This window comes from Petaurus breviceps, unplaced genomic scaffold, assembly GCF_028583685.1.
Source record: "Petaurus breviceps papuanus isolate PSGF00001 unplaced genomic scaffold, PetGlider_PUasm1.0 90977, whole genome shotgun sequence".
NCBI lineage: Eukaryota > Metazoa > Chordata > Mammalia > Diprotodontia > Petauridae > Petaurus > Petaurus breviceps.
In genome coordinates, this window is record NW_027187391.1 from 52,863,676 (window position 1) to 52,881,858 (window position 18,183).

Genomic DNA, 18,183 nt, shown 5'->3' on the forward strand with positions numbered 1-18,183 from the left:
ATATATTATCTCATTTCATCTTGTTGACAACTTTGATTGGTAAGTAATATGATCACCATCTCCATTTAACAGATAATTAAACAAGAGTTTAAGTGACTTGAGCAGGGACACATTGCTACTAAGTTCATGAGGTAGCATTCAAACTGAAGTTTTTTTTTTTAAAAGAAACCCAAAACTATTCACTATACCACACTTCTTTATCTCATTATCAATCTATATATACTCAAGATCCTATCTCCTGCTATTTTCTCCAACAGTTTACCACTGTAATCATTTTTTCCTTCCCATCCTCTCTATGTCTCTCTCTGTATCTCTATGTCTCTCTGTCTTTCTGTCTGTCTGTCTTTCTTTGTGTGTGTGTTACTGTGTGTGTGTATGTTTGTGTGTGGAAAGACTTAGGAATTAGCATATGATCTCAAGCTTGAAGAGAAATAAGGATTCCCAGATATTTTGGAAAATCTAATGGACACTGCTGAAAAAAAAAAACACTGTTACTACTACTGCTACTGCTAATGTTGTTGCTGCTACTAATGCTGCTGCTGTTGATATTGTTATTATTACTACTATTGCTATTACTCTTACTACATTTTTACTCATGCTTCTTCTGCTATAGCTATTACTACTATGACTGCTACTGCTGCTGCTGCTATTATTATTATTATTACTAACACAGTAGCTGCCAGCAACACCAACCACTACTTCTATTGTTGTTGCTGCTGGTGTTGCTGCTAACAGTATTTACTTTAACCTGTGCCTTTGTGCTTTTATTCTCAGAATAAATCAAATAAAGTAGAGGTAGTATAGTATACTGGAAAACAGTGCATTTGACTTCAGAGGACTCCTAAACTTGACCATGCCTTCTCCAGGTTAACCTGAGTCAGATAGGTCTATTATTAGAAAGTCAGAGTGTTGGAGGAAAAGTACAGAAGAAAGGGGAGGTTTCTTTTAGATTCCAGCCATTTAACTATGACAGTCTTTCTTTCAATTTTGGTGGTTCATTTAATCTTGATTTCCCCTGTTTGCTCTAGGCTGGCTAAGTGAAATCTCTAGTTGGGAAGGGTAAAGAACAAAATAGAACAAAAACTTAGTAAGAATCTCCTATAATTCGATATCTTGATGTCAAAAACAACCAAATTCTATAATTAAATATAGCCTTTACTTAGTGGTAGGGGTAGTGGGGTAGGAAGGAAGACAAAGAAGAAAGGTATGGCGATTTTAACTTGAAGTTTACTACTACCGTGGTCCACTGGCTTTCCACATCCTGAATTACCCGACATTTTCAGGACTTTCCTTGATATTTAATCAATTTCTGTTCTCTGACCAATGGGAATGTCTCTAAAAATAATTAAGACTTTGTGGCCTTTCTACTGACGTCTGGGATCCCAATGTTTATTCCTTTTTATGCACCACTACAACTGTAGATCAGATCAAGGCATTCCAAGCATTTGATAACTATCTATGTTTCTGTTCCATTTTTTAAAAAAACACAGTACCCTGAGAAATAACATAATTTTTGACACAATGAAAGCATTTTCATAGGGCCTGTTGAGGTTCCTGTTGATTTGAATTCTAAGAACCATTTATGTACATCTTTGTACTAGTGCCAACCTACACAAATACTGCCTTCTGTTTCCATCTTCTATTGATGAACAATTACTGGTAATGTCAATTCTTCACTAACATCTCTGAGCTTGACCATCTCATTAATAGTCACATGGCCAGATCACAAAGCTTTACTCTTTTTTTTTTTTTCCATTATGAATGCAATTATAAAGGAAATAAGGTCTAGGCCATGCCTGTTTGACAGCAACAGGAGAAAAGCCTACTTCTTTCTCCCTTTATTTCTATGATGCAAATGATTTATTTGCCTGAAATATTTTTTCCTGTTCATGGTTAGATTCTTGTTTCCATTATATATTTCATAAAGTTAACCTCAAATGGCTCTCACGTATGTAAGAAAATGTCAAATACAGCTTTTCTGGATTATGTAAAATTTAATTAACATTTACTGATCTTAGCTTTATTTATCAAAATCTAATGATCATCCTGTTTTAATTCAAGGACTAATTTACTTGGGCAACAGCAAAGGCACCTGAGCCACTCAAGCCTTTTCACAAAGCTGAAACATATTGTTTATGCTCAAACTAACATGTCAGCAAAGATTGTGGGTAAATCTCACGATTTTAAAGCTGTATTTGTTCAATCAGAGGTTTAATATCAGAACTGTTAGTCATCTTCATTATGGAAGGGATATTTGTAAATGATAATTGCTTCATACATGCTCTACTAAACCAATGGCTGCTGGCAGAGACACTTGAAAATATTATGTTGCCTTGGGGAACACTTGAAGTTTAATTTAGTCTGATGAGTAAATGCAAGAGAGTTTGAGTGTCTGTTATTTGGCTATTTATGTACATACATATATAAGCATACAAGCAACCCAATACATACATACATGAATACATATGTATATTATTATATCATATATAATTTTATATAATAATTTATATATAATTATATATTTTATTATAAGTCTTCCATGTCTTAAGAGAATAAGTATGGTATCATATTAATCAAACAGCAAGCATTTGTTAATACCTCGTATGTGCCAGACACTGTGCTAGAGTTTAGGAAAACATATACAAGGAATGATATAATCCCTTCTCTCAAGGAAATAGCTTTCACTTATGGGAGACAACATGATCATAAATATAAGACTATATGTAATATATATGTAGAGAAAAATATAAAGACAAGTAAAACATAGTTAAATAGAAGGTATTCAGGGAAAGGGGGCACTGGCAATCGGGGAAAATACAAAATAGAAGGTGGTTCTTGAGCTCCATCTTGACAGAAGAAAGGGATTTTGAGAAAGAGAAGTGTGGAGAGAGTACATTCCAGGGATTAAGGATGGCTAGTAGAAAGGCACAGAGATATGAGATGTACCATGATGTATAAGAAATCTAGTTTAGCTGGAATGTAGAGTACAAGAAGGTGAGTAATGTTTAATAAGTCTGGAAAGATAGATGTGAATTCATTTTCCCTCATTCTTTGGCCCAGATTCTACTTGTTCTTTATACATGGTATGTCATTTCCTCTCTTATGAAATTAGCACAGTTTGTCTTCAATATCCCTGCTTTTTTTTCTGTACACCTCTTTCAATTCATTTCTGCACAAACATACAAAGGTAAATTTACATACACATATACACTACATACTTGCACATATATATGGACTCCAAACCCCCTCCACGAAAGCAGTCCCCAATCTGGACTCTCACTCACAGACTGGATCCCCAGAGGGTACTAGACTTAACTGACTCACATTCTAATGGGGGATATAACATACAAACAACTCTATACATACCAGATACATACAGTGTAAAGAATAATCTCAGAGGGAAGCATTTGTTTTGGGGTGAAGGAGGAAGGGAGAACTAGAAAAGGTCTCTTGCAGAAGGTGGGAATTGAGCTGATTCTTAAAGGCAGCTAAGGATAATAGGAATGTTCAGGTGAGGAAGAAGAGAATTCTAGGCATAAGAGAGAGTCGGTGAAATGTCCCAGAATTGGGACATAGAGGATCATGTGCAGAGGAACAGCAAGGTAACCAATGTCTTTAGATAGCAGATCACAGAGAGGGAAAGAAATGTAAGAAGACTAGAAAGATACTGTTCTGGTTTGCACCTGACTCAAGCCAGTTCCCTGATATTTTAGGTTTGATGTTGGGACAAAATGTCATATTTCTAACTTATTCGACATTTAATAAAAGGAGATTTACTTAACTATAGCAGGAGAATGATATTTAACAAGTCCATGCATTGAGGACACCCTAATTTTATTCAGGTGAGCAAGACTCCTTTGCCTGAATTGTCCATCATTTTTGACCAGCCAAGTACAGGAAAATATCTTGAAGTCTTTGTAGCTTTTTTGTATAATGACAATCAGGAAGTGATGTGAATCGCCTCAGCCTCTGATCCTCTGGAATTGATAGGCATCATTAAAGGAGGAAAAAAGAAACAGAAGAGGAAATACAGCAATAAATAAATGAAACCAACTGCAAAAGCTCCTTGATTGTGATTATATGTAGGTGAACAAAGATCAGAAATCTCATCCCCTTTTTCTAGTGGGTGAAAAATCTCATTCAATTGATTAAAATTTATCCCTCCAGGCTACTTTGGAGGTAAATTTAATTCTGAGGAAATACCTTGGTAGATCTTGGAAGAGATCTAAATTACAACACTGGCACATCCAGAAATAACAGAGCTGATAGTCCAAAAAAGGAATTTATTACAATCATCTTCAAAGTGCAGGCTTTAAGGATTAAGGGTACAGTAACATCATTCTCTCCTTGCTATGTCCTATATCTTAGTAAAATCAATCCCCTGGTAGTTCAGGTTCAATATTGGAACAAAATGAAACACACATCTATCACTAAACAGTGAAAAACAAAATTACTTATCCATCTTAACAGAAGGATATTCAACAAGGATATAAATTTAGGATGTACCAAGTTGATTCAGCAAATGGAAGCTTCTTCAACTTAATCGCTAAGCATCAGAGAGTGCCCTGAATTTCTCCTGGATGTTTTGTACTCTGATGACCAGGAAGTTATGTAAGCATATTGAGCCTTTGGTCCTTTGAATCCAAGCAAGTCTCAGGGAAGTTTTCAGTTTCTTTTAAGGAAGAACTAGTTTACTTTGCATGGAAGTGGGGGTTCAGATATTGCTTCTATCATAAGTATGAAGGGGCTAAGTACTAAAGGTTTTCATTTTCTGGGAGAGTCATGATGATATGCAATTTTAGTTTCTTGTAGAGAACTTGAAACATGTGTAGACAGTTTATAACTGGTTCAACCTCAGACTTTTTCTTCAGCAGCTTATTTTGGTTCCTATCTGACCCTAGTTTGAAGGCTTCCCTGTCAATATGTAAGGAGGGATAAGGTCATCAGAGGAAAGATAAGCCTCTGGGTTTCTTGGTATCCTAGTTTTCCAGGATCCAATGTTCTATTATCTAACTTTCATGACAAGCCCAGCTTAGATGCCTCAAGAATCAAGGAATGGTCTTCAGGAAATCTTTAGCATCGAACCCAGTCAAGGTTGAACCAATGACTCATCCAGTCATGATGCCACATATGAATGTGAACTTAACTATGGATAAAGTACAATGCATACAGTATAGAGTGGGTACTCATTCCCATTCTTTCCAGAGTGGGGGGAGGGAGTGGAGAGGGAGAGGAATGTGTTCTTGATGTGTTGGGAGAATATTTATACTTTTATTCTTGCCATATCTTCAAAGTAAATGTCCTTTTCTATAGACTAACTGATAAGAAATAATCAAATAGAAATGTGGTTCCATCAATAACTGTCAGCTAACAATGATGGGACTAAAGCTAGTAACACTGAAAAAGGGACACCTAGAACTCAGGGAGAGATAGAGCTGCTTTGCCTCGGGAAAATTCAGCCATAGAATATTTACTCCATTAATAGCAATCCCTAGGGGTGGATAGGTGGTGCAGTGAGTAAGAGCACTGGCCCAGAGTTTAGAGGACCTGGGATCAGTTCCAACCTCAGATACTTAACACCCACACAAAAAAACTGGCCATGTAACCTTGGGCAAGTTACTTAACCCCACTTGCTTTTAAAAAAATAGTAATCCCTACCTGAGAAAGCCTAGAGAATAACATTAAAGGCTTCCTACATCTATGCTGGACACCAGTTGCACATATGTATGTATATTTATATCCCCAATATAATAATGTACTTCTTGAGAACCTAATAGAAAGTTTGCTACAGTCTGAGTAGTAAGATATATAAAACCATTAGTAATAACAGCTGGCATTTATTTAAGGTTAGAAAGTGTAATGATTTACATTTTATAAATTGTCAAAGATAAAGACCTATAGAATCTCATTTGATCATTACAACAATCTAGTGAGTCTTTCTTCATAGGTATTAGTATCACCCTAAGGATCACATGAAATATTTTTTGTGGAGCAATATTAGCTACTCATATGTTTGGTTTTGTTTTTTGTTGTTGTTTTTGCTTTTTGGAGGGGGGAGGGCAGGGCAATTGGGGTTAAGTGACTTTCACAAAGTCACAAGGCTAGTAAGTATTAAGTGCCTGAGGCCTGATTTGAACTCAGGTTCTCCTGACTCCAGGACTGGTGCTCTATTCACTGCACCACCTAGCTGCCCCATTCATATTTTTTGATGTTATATTATGAAAGGCTAATTTTTTTTTGCCTTTTGGAGGGCAATTGGGGTTAAGTAACTTGCCCAAGGTTACATGGCTAGTTTTTTTTGTGTGGATATTAAGTGTCTGAGGCTGGAACCAAACTTGGGTCCTCCTGACTCCAGGGCCGGCACTTTACTCACTGCTCCACCTAGCCGCCCCCAAATGACAGGCTAATTTATTGTGGAATAGTAGAGAAAAAACAAACTTGAGAGTCAGAAAAATCTGTCTTCAAATTCTGCTTCTTTAAGTACTCAAAGCAAGTGTTGATCTGATTTTGTAGAGGTGGTTTTCTTATCTTGAGTTTCCTATACCAATGAAATCATAGGTCATGTCTAGAAAAACTTTCTGACAACATCAACAACTAGCATATAATCTTCATTCATTTCATCTTTGCACACCTAACAAGGTTGATTGCAATCCTCAACTAATCATCCCTATTTCTGTCAAGAAGACCACCAAAATGATTTTCCTTAAGAGCATATCTGACCATGTTATTCTGATACTCATATACTCCAATGCTTCTGTAGGATACCATATAAACTCTGTTTGGGTTTTCAAGCCTTCACAAACTGCCTTTAATCTATCATGCCAGTCTTGTTATGCAATACTCTCCTTACTGCATTCTACAGAGCAGACAAATTGTCTCTTTACCCCTATTACACAGTCCACATTTTCATACTTTTGCACTGCTTATATCCTTTCCTGGGAATGGACTCCCCGCTCTACTCATGTTTGCTTCATAGAGAACTTCACTTTGTTTAGGGTGTAGCTGAAATACCAGCAAGCATTTAATAGAAAGCCATCAGTGATTGTCCCAACTTCTAGACATCTCCCTCCCCAAATCCCTGTTATTAATTGTTAATATTTTTGTATATTTTTAAAAACACTTTTGAGAACTAATGTTTGATTCATGACCACACTCATGAATTTTGATGCCTAGGGATGTGATTATTCAAAGATTCTAAGGGTTACTTCAGTGGATCTGTCTGCAATTCTGAAACTATTACTAATGACTGATATATGACCACTTCTCTCATCTGACTCTGCCAACATCCTGGTACACACTCTCCTTACCTCTGACCTTCTTGCCTTAATTCTCTCCTCACTTCAGTTTATCCTCCATTTTGCTATCAAAGTAGCACACCAACCCCCTCCTTTCAACAAACTCTTTTATCTCCCATTGCAATCAGAAGCAGATAGAAAATCTTCTATATGGTTTTAAAAATGCTTCATAACCTGGCTCCTTCCTACCTTTTCTGTCTTCTTGCACATTACTCCCATCCATGAATTGTATGAATCAGTGTCACTGTACTTCTTACTGTTCCTCTCACATAACACTCTATTTCTTGACTCTACATTTTCCACAGCAGTTCTTTGGAATTATCTCATTCTCATCTCTGCCCTACTGGTGTCTCTGGCTTCCTTTATGTCTCAGCTAAGATTTCACCTCCTGTAAGAAGGCTTTCCCAATTTCTTTTAATGCTAGTGCCTTCTGCTCTGATTGCCTTCAAGTTATTCTCTATATATTTGTACAAATGTGTCTGTGTGTTCCTTCATCATTAGATTGTTAGCTCCTTGAGAACAGGTACTGCTTTTTTTCCCCTTATATATTTGTAGTTCTTAACACAGTGCCTGAAATATAGTAAGGACTTAATAAATGGTTGTTGACTTGATATTGTAGTATTGGGGTTTCTGATACTAAAGGTCCCACTTTCTTTTCTCACAGATTTTTCATGCTCTATCCCACTAGGTGCAGTATCTCTGCTGGACAGAATGCTCAGCTGACCTTATGGGGCTATTCCTATTGACAGCTAAACTTTTGACTTCTACTGTTGGTTGTCTCTTCGGTATGTAGGCACTTCTCTTTTCTTCCACCAGCCTTACCTTTTTAGTTTGTTTGGCTAACCTGCTCTGTTTTTTTTTTTGCATTTTACATCAGTGATATCTAGGATGACATGTCTTCTATATATAAAATTTCTCTTCCCCATGATTGAATGGCAAAGAATAAAAAAATAGTCAAAAGGAGTAATCAGACAGGTAAGAGAAGAATCAAGAAAAGGCAGTATCATGTAAGGCCAAGGAGAGAATATCTTTTCAGACTTGTCATGTCAACTTCTGAAAAAAGGTCAAGGAGAGAATTTCTCAAAAGCAAAAAATTCACAGGACTCCAAAATTAGCAGACCTTGGTAACTTTGGAATGATAAATTCCATTTTAGTGATGAGGTTTGGAATTAAGGTTGCAAAGAATTGAAAAGTGAAAGAGGAGAAGGTAGAGGCAATAAATTTCTAATCAACTTTTTTTTTTCTAGAAGTGGGGATATGAAATAAAGGAGAGATATAGGATGATAACTTGAGGGAATGCTAAAATCTGGTGAGTATTTTTTTCAATGATAGGGATTTTGGGGGGCATGTTTGTAGGCAGAAGGGAAGGATTCAGTAAATAGAAGATTAGAGAGAGTGCAGTGATGATTATAGAGTGAATCTGTTGAAGAAAACAAGAGAGGATGGGATAAAGGATAAAAGACTATTGCAACAGGAGAGTTATGATAAGTGCCTAAACTAGTATGGAATAGAGAAAAGATAGATTCAAAACAAGTTATGGAGGTCAAGTCAACAAGACTTGGCTAACAACAAGACTTGGCTAACTAATCTCTCCTTTATTTCATATCCCCACTTCTAGAAAACATTATGATGAGTGAGGGAAAATGAAAACTCAAGGATGAACTTGACATTGTGAACTTGGATGACTACTATTAGCTATTGCTAAGTCATAAAAGGAATTTAGGTTACAGAAGGAGGTAAAACAACTTCAAAATGAGCTATAAATTTTTAATAGTAATATATACATGTGGAAGGAAATTGTCCATCTATTTTAGCAAGACAACATAGCAAAATTAAAAATAAAGAAAAAAATACTAGTATTGGAACAGAGTGAGATCTGGGATTTAATCAAGCCTCCAATATTTGCTGCTGTGTGATTATGGATAAATAAGTATCTTATTCTTTTTGTGTCTCAGCTTCCTGATTTATCATGATATGGTTGTAGAAGTTGATCTCCAAAATCTCTTTCAGATCTCAATGCTATCATAATGTTATTCTTATCTCTGAACTCTCCTTTAAAACCTACAATACATGAGTTTGAAAATAAATACATTCTTGAATATGGATATCACTTCTCTACTTAAATGTATGAGTTATTTACACCAATAGAATCATGACAGGCACTGTATATCAGGTTTGCAAATGTTACCAAGATTTACACAAACATATTACAAAACTTTCCTGCATGTATAATGGATAATATACATGACTACATTTGACTAAGTGATTTATCATCAAAGTATATGAGATGTCTATGATCTGACATAAGTAGTACAACAAAATATCCAATTTAAAGTAATGTTTTATGAGGCATAGTAATACCACCAAGTGTGTATGAATTATGGTACTTTTTATACCAATTATTAGAGAAGCCATAATATTTTGGGGGATGAACATTTATTGAAACAATTGTCTACCTAAACCAAACTACTAGCTCATTTTTTTTTTAAATCCTTTTATTCTTACCTGTTTATAAACACATTTTTATTAATATGAAGAAATTGTAGCTAGGGCAATAAATTTTGTTGTCTCTGCTATAAAAGCAACCTACCCCAGCAGCAAAAGACTCAGACTTAGAAGCAAAGGATCTGCTTTAAAGTCCACATTTTTACATTTAAAACCCTGGAGTAGGTGAGCCACTTGTTCTAAGTCCTAGTTTGCTTGTCTTTTTAATTAGTCTTTTATTTATTTATTTTTAATTGTCAACATTCATTTCCACAAGATGTTGAGTTTAAAATTTTCTTCTTGTCTTTCCCCTACCCCCCACTCCAAGATAGAGAGCCTACTGAATAAACCAATCCCCCAACCTGCATATCTTATTTCGCAGTTGCATGTAAAAAAATATATGTTTTTAACATTTGTTTTTACAATTTGATTTCCAGATTCTTTCCCTTCTTCCCTCCTCACCCACCCACACTGGGGAGACAAGCAATTCAATATTGGTTGTGTATATATAGTTACTCAAAATGTTTGCCTGGTAGTTATATTATGAAAGACTAGCTAATTTCCATCCATCCTATCCCAGCTCCCACTTATTCTTTACTGAGAAAAGTCTCATGGGTTATAATGATCATTTTTCCCTCCTTAAGCCAAATTCAGTGAGAATAAGGTTAACCCATTCCCTTTCACCTTCCTACTCTTCCATTCCATTGTAACTTTTCTCTTGCCTCTTTTATATGAGATAATTTACCCTATTCTATCTCTCCCTTTCTCCTTCTCCCATTATTCCTCTCTCACCTCTTGATTTTATTTTTTAGTTATCATCCCTTCCTATTCAACTGATCCTGTGCCCTCTGTCTATGTATACATGTACACACAAATACACATACTCACATGTGTATTTAAACATACATACACTATCCTATACATACATGTATATGTATGTATACATGTATATGTGCATATATAGTCCCTTCAACTATCCTCATATTGAGAAAAGTGTCATGAGTTACAATTATTGCTTTTCCATGGAGGAATGTAAATAATTCGACAAAAATTGACTGAAGAAAAGAACTTCTTAAAAGGTACAATTGGCCAAGTGGAAAAGGGAGTACAAAATCTAACTAAAAACCAACTAATTAAAAATTAGATATGGGAAAGCAGAAGCTAAGGACTCTATGAGACATCAAAGCCAGTCAGACAAAATCAAAAGAACGAAAAAATAGAAGAAAATGTAAAATATCTCATTGGAAAAACAACTGACCTAGAAAATAGATCCAGGAGAGATCATTCCAGAATTTTTGGTCTACCTGAAAGTATGATAAAATAAAGAACCTGGACGGCATCTTTCAAAAAATTACCAATGAAAAGTGTCATGAGGTCCTAGAACCAAATGGTCAAATAGTTATTAAAAGAATCCATCAATCACCTCCTGAAGCAGATACCAAAATGAGAACACCAGGGAATATTATATCCAAATTCCAGAATTGTCAGGTGAAGGAGAAAATACTGCAAGCAGACAGAAAGAAACAATTTAAATATCATGAAACCACAGTCAGCATTACCCAGGATCTTGCAACTTTTAAATTAAAAGATTGGAGGACTTGGAATATTACATTCTGTAAGGCAAAGGAGCTTAGATTACAACCAAAAATCAACTACTCAACAAAATTGAGCATAATCTTTTGGGGGAAGAGATGAACATTGAGTGAAATAGGGAGATTCCATATTTTCCTGATGAAAAAGAGTTAAATTGAAAGTTTAATCTTCAAATACAAGATTCAAGATAAGTATAAAAAAGTAAACAAGAAAAGGGAGAAAAATATGTTACTAATGAGGTTAAACTGTTCCTATCCTTACACGGGAAGATGATATTTGTAAGTCTTGAAAACTATATTTTTACTATGACATTTAGAAGAGGTATCCATAGACAGAGGGTTTGGATATGTAGATTTTGATGTGATGGTAAAAAAAAATTAGCAGTTGAAAATAAAGATTGTACTGGGGAAGATGATAGGAGGAGGCAGAAAAGGGTAAATTGCATAATATGAAATGATGCAAAAACCTATTACAGTAAAGGGAAAGCCGGGAGGGAGTCAAGTACTGCTTGAACCTTACTCTCATTGGAATTGGTTCAAAGAAGGAATATCTTACACACTCACCTAGGTATAGAAATACATCTTACCCTATAGGAAATAGTAGGAGGAAGGGGAAATAACAAGGAGAAGTATTGATAGAAGACAGGGCAGATTGAGAGAGGTGATGGTCAGAAGCAAAACAAAGGTGAGGAAGAAAGGAGAGAGAAAAACATAAACCAGGGGAGGAAATGGGATGCAAAGAATAAAACAGTAATCATAACTGTGAATATGAATGGTATGAATTCTCAAATAAAATGGAACCAGATAGCAGAGTGCATAAAAACCATAATCTCACAATATGTCGTTTACAAGAAAAACATCTGAAGTGGAGAGATACACACAGAGTAAAGGTAAAAGGCTGGAGCAGAATATGTTTCAGCCAAAGTAAAATAATAATAATTAGGGTTAGCAATCCTAATCTCAGACAAGCAAAAGCAAAAATAGATCTAATTAAAAGGGATAATGAAGGAAAATACATCCTGCTAAAAGGAAGCATAAAGATGTAATATCAATACTAAACATATTTTCACCAAGTGGTATAATGTCCAGATTCTTAGAGGAGAAGTTAAGGAAGTTGCAGGAAGAAATAGACAGCAAAACTACACTAGTGGAGGACCTTAACCTTCCCCCTCTGAAAAAAATTGCATGGGGATAGAAAGGAATAGAATTTTTTTTTTCTCTGTGGTACATGGCACCTACACAAAAATTGACCTAGATACTAGGGCATAGAAACCTCACAATCAAATGCAGAAAGGAAGAAATATTAAATGCATTTTTTCAGGTCAAGATGCAATATAAATTACATGTAATAAAGGGTCATGGAAAGATAGACTAAAAGTAATTGGAAACTAGTCTAATTTTAAAGAATGACTAGGTCAAACAACAAATCATAGAAGTAGTCAATAACTTCAGTTGAGAGAATGACATTAATGAGACAACATACCCAAACTTATGGGATACAGCCAAAGTGCTTCTTAGGGGAAATTTTGTATCTCTTGATGCTTGCATAAATAAAATAGAGAAAGAAGAGAACAGTAATTTGGGCATGCAACTGAAAAAACAAGGGGAAAAAAGAAATTAAAATTTCCCAACTAAATACCAAATTAGAAATTGTGAAAAATAAAGGAGAGATTAACAAAATTTAAATTAATGAAATAATTGAACTAATAAAAATAAGAGTTGATTTTCTAAAAAAAAATAGAAACAATGAAATAGTTAAATTTTTGGTTAATTTGATTTTACAAAAAAGAAGAAAACCAAATTACCAGTATCAAAACTGAAAAAGGTTGTCACCAACAATGAAGAGGAAATTAAAACAATAATTAGGAGCTATTTTGACCAACTGTATATCAATAAATTTGATGATCTTATTTAAATGGATGAATTATATATATATATATATATCCCTTATTAGCAGAAGAGGAAATAAAATACTTAAATCCATTTTAGAAAAAGAAGTTGAGGGGGTGGCTAGGTGGCACAGTGAATAGAGCACTGGCCCTGGAGTCAGGAGAAACAGGGTCCAAGTCTGGCCTCAGACACTTAACACACACACACACACACACACACACACAAAACAAAACAAAAAACAAAAAAAAAACCCTAGCCCTATGACCTTGGGCAAGTCTCTTAACCCCAATTGCCCTCCAAGAAGAGAAAAGAAAAAAAAAAGAAGTTGAACAAGTCACCAATGAAATCCCTAAGAAAAAAGTTTCCAGGGCCAGATGGATTTACAACTGAATTCTATTAAACATTTAAAGAACAATTAATTTCTATACCATAGAAACTATTTGAGAAAATAGGCAAAGGAGTCCTTCCAAATTATTTTTGTGATACAGATATGATACAGATGTGCTAATACCCAAACCAGGAAGAGCAAAACAGAAAGAAAATTATAGACCAATTTTCTTTATGGATATAGATGCAAAAATTTTAAATAAAATAGTAGACAGCTCTTCTCAACAACACAATGATCTAAGTCAACAATTCCAGAAGAGTCATAATGAAAGAAGCTATCCACATCCAGAAAACAAACTATGGAGTTTGAATACAAACCAAAGCATACTATTTGTTCTCTTTTTTGTTGTTATTGTTTCTTCTTTCTAGTCATTTTTCCCATTTTTTCTAATTCTTCTTCACAACATGACTAGTATAAAAATATGTTGATATGAATGTATGAATAGAACTTATATCAGACTGCACACTATCTTGTGAAGGGGCAAAGAGAGGGAGGGGGAAGAAATTTAGAACTCAAAATCTTATAAAAATGAATGCTGAAAATGAAAAATAAATATTTTAAAAAGGAAGAAAATGTGAATGAAAAATAACCAAGGGGGAAAATATTTCAATATTATTTTATTACAGACCACCTGATCAGAAGGAAAATTTAAATAAAAAATTCAGGAAACAAATTACAGACCTTGAATCAAAGCTTGAGTAGTTCACTTTTCCAGCTAACTGACAAAGATTTTTAGCTATCCAAACAGAATAGCTAACAAGACTTTAGCTCACTTTAATTAACAAATAATCTTTCAAATGGTAGAGGAATCAATGAAACAGGCTTTACTTCTGCATTTTATTCTCACCAACAAAGTGAAGTTGGTTTGCTAAGGTGGAAATCATGGGAATTTGGGAAGGAAATGAGCACACCATCTTATAATTTATGATATAGAAAGCAAGTAGTAAAGATTACATAACCTGGCATTCACTCTGTTATTTAGGAAGGCAAAATTTCAAAGACTTCAGATAAATGATAGATGGGATCTAATAGCCTAAAATTTTACAGAATAAAGTGAGACCAGGAAGGATAAGTTTCTGATTTTGAAAACATAAGAAAAAAGTTTTTATAATGTATAGATAAATCACCAACCAACGTTATTCAGGAATATACAAAAAATGGAAAAAGGGGTGTGTAACAAGGATAAGGGGGAATTGTGTCTATAATATCACTCTTCTTTTTATTTTTTCAGGTATTCTGTATGTCAGCTAGCTGGTAGACATAGGAATTTTTTCTCTTACCTATTTCCTTTTCAGTTAAAAGTCCAATAAAACTCAGAAAACAATAAGACTGATGAGTCTAAAGACTGAAGCTAAGCACAAAAAGGACATTTAAAACAAAAATTTAAACTAGAGAAAATAAAAATATATAAGAATGAATAAGACTTATAGTGTGGGTGGGATATGATTATATGACAGAGAGAAGAATGAACTATTTGTTTCCTACCTTACTTTTATTTTTTCTTGAAAGGGGAATATTTTAGTCAGTTAACTGGAAAGGACAGAACAAAATTGTCAAGTGGGAGTTGAAATTCTTTTTGGGTTTCAATAGGAAGGGAGATAAAAAGAGACAAATAAGGTACTTCTGACAAGTTCAAATTCAGAGATCCAAATAAAATATATACCTGAAAATTTAAAGATGTGTTTGTTGAGCCACTATCAGCTATCTTCAAAAGATCATAGAGAATCAGAGATGTGTCAGTCAGGTGATTGGAAAAATACAAATGTTCTCATGATATTTAAAAGAAAGATTGTGGCAACTATTAAGAAAATGTACCAATGAGCTTGGAAACTACAAAGTACATATACAAGTGATTTCAAATTTGAGCAAAATTTCATGATGTACTATTGAAAGCATAATTAGCAAATATCTTGAAAAGGAAATGATGATCACAAGGAACTATCATAACTTCACCAAGGAAATTGTCATACATTTTTGATAAAATAAAAGCTGAGAAATAGCAAGCTATTTCTATAGAAATACCTTTACCCAGATGTAAGCAAATCATTTCACAAAGTTTCCCATGTTGTCCTTTTGAACAAAATGAAGAGATGTAGATGAAGTGATAGCAATGTTAAGTGGATTTGGACTTGGTTAAGTGATTTGGCTCCAAAAGGTAAATAATAGATCAATATCAATATGTAGAGAGGTCTCTATTTGATATTCCCAAAGACTTGTCCATTGTCCTTCTGCCTTTTAACATTTGTATCAATGCCTCATATGAAAGTAGAGACATCATGCTTACTAAATTTTCAATGAGCACAAAAATAGGAAAAAAATTGTTCACACAACATATGTGATCATAATATAGCAGGATTTAGGTTGCAAAATACCTCAATAATTTAGAATAATGAACTAAATATTTTTTAAGGACAATATGAGAGAGAGATTTCTAAATGGTAGCTCATCTGAAAAAAAACTGCAATATTTAATGGAATAAAAACCCAAAATGAGTAATCAATGAGTCCTGCCATCCTAGGCTATATTAAAAGTGGAACAGGAGGGGCGGCACAGTGAATAGAGCACCAGCCCTGGAGTCAGGAGGACCTGAATTCAAATCCGACCTCAGACACAACATAAAAACTAGCCGTGTGACCTTGGGCAAGTCACTTAACCCCAATTGACCTACCTTCCCCCTCCAAAAAGCAAAAAAAAAAAAAAGAGTGGAATAGGGACCAGGAATAGAATATATTTCCAATGTATTCTGTCCTAGGCAGATCTAATAAGGAGTACTGAGTTTAGTGTGTCAGAAAACAAGCTGAAATATGACCAGAAGAGTAAGGAAACTTGGAGGAAAGCTTGAGGGAAATGAATATGTTTAGCCTGATCATGAAAAGATACAGCATTGAGAGTGATAGAGTATCAGTGGTAGCAATGAAGGTTTTCTTCAAGAGTTTGTAGGATTGTAATTTGGCAGTGGTATTAGAATAATTGTATTTGTCTCCAAAAAGAATAGCTATCAAGAATGATTACTAGTTGTAGTGAGGAAAATGCCATCTTAACTTAAACAGAGACTCCTATATAGAAACATACTTAAGCGATTCCTTTCTCCCTTAGTAATATTTGTAAAAATTACTTTTCCTCAATATCCTAGTTACAGGTTTTTAGTGAGTGAGAAACTTTGGTAGTTTTCTTTAATTATAAATGCTAAAATGATGCCCTATACTGAGATATTTTTACATTATTTTTTATTAAAGATCTATCCAATTTTTAATACACTCTAGGATCGTCTGTCCAGATTAGCACAGGAAGCACTCCTCCCTGGATTAGGATAATCTTCAGACTAAAAGAAGGAAAAAAATATCATTGTTTACTTCACAGAATCTCTTGAGCTCACCTTTTGCAGGTGCAAAGAAAATCTTTAGAGTGGAATAAAAGAAGTTCTCTAGAATATTTAAGTTACTATTATTCTGACATTGTTATATAAATTCTAAAGTCTTGCTCTATCTTTACTAAAAAGATAGAGTGGATAGATTATTGTACCTGGAGTTAGGAAGATCTGAGTTCAAATGTGACCTTAGAAACTAGCTAGCTTTTGTGACTCTGGTCAAGTCACTTAACCTTTCTCTGTCTCATACTCCTAATTTTTAAAATGAGGATAATAATAACATCTACCTTCTCCCCTCCTCCAGATTGTTATGGGCATAAAGTGAGATAATATTTCTAAAGAACTTTGCAAACCTTAAAGAGCTAGTCTTATTATTGTTTGAGAATATTATATAGTATAGGTAAAAAAAATGCTTTAGAAAGATTTTCAAAAGCATGGCATAACATTGTCCAACTTTTTGCCTCCCTCTAAGTAGAAATGCTTATAATTAGTTTAATCTGAATTATTATTTTTTTCTGAAAAGTTTGCACCTAAAATACTAAGGAGAAATTTTTCTTCTACACTTTCTGATGGTTGGGTGATATCAGCAAGAGAGTGGATGATATGAGAGGAAATGTGTACCCTCTAAGCAAAGGCAGACTAAAAGCAAAGACAGAAAGAATAAACAATTGTCAGAATTGCTGTAGAGAGTATTTTTGTTCAGGTAAGAGTTGAAATAATTGGCCTCTGTTGTACCTTCACTCTCTGAGATCCCATGTTGCTATATTGTATGCTGCTAGCTTCTAACTTCTGGACACAAGTTAAGATTCTTCTTTATCCTTTTACTTTTATGTTTTCTCCTTAAAGCATTTCATCCACTTTTTTGAAGGAATTCTTTGTTTTACCTGACAATATTTAAAGGGATGGAGATTCCTCCAGGCGTTTTATTTTCTCCCTGGATAAATAGGACAACCTGCATTTTACACATACTTACCTGTTATTTGATATAAGTAAATCTTAAATCATCAGTTTCTTACTTCTTATAGCTAAAAGACAGAGAAACTATAACATTTATTATGACTGTTTACTGTATTGCTGTAGAATTTGATTAAATTGCATTTCATCCCTAAGCCCCAACTCAAGGGTGAATTTTTTGCTCTGGTCTAATGGGATATGTTAAGCTTTCTG

The 18,183-nt window shown here is 34.4% G+C and overlaps 1 long non-coding RNA gene across 1 annotated transcript in view; it reads left to right on the forward strand.

The window, feature by feature from the left end:
- LOC138153325 (uncharacterized) overlaps positions 1-8,068 on the forward strand; it is a 151,725-nt gene extending 143,657 nt beyond the window's left edge. Inside the window, exon 3 of the long non-coding RNA XR_011166344.1 lies at positions 7,984-8,068. This is a non-coding gene — a long non-coding RNA (uncharacterized lncRNA). The remainder of the gene's footprint in view (positions 1-7,983) is intronic.
- Positions 8,069-18,183: the final 10,115 nt, after the last annotated feature.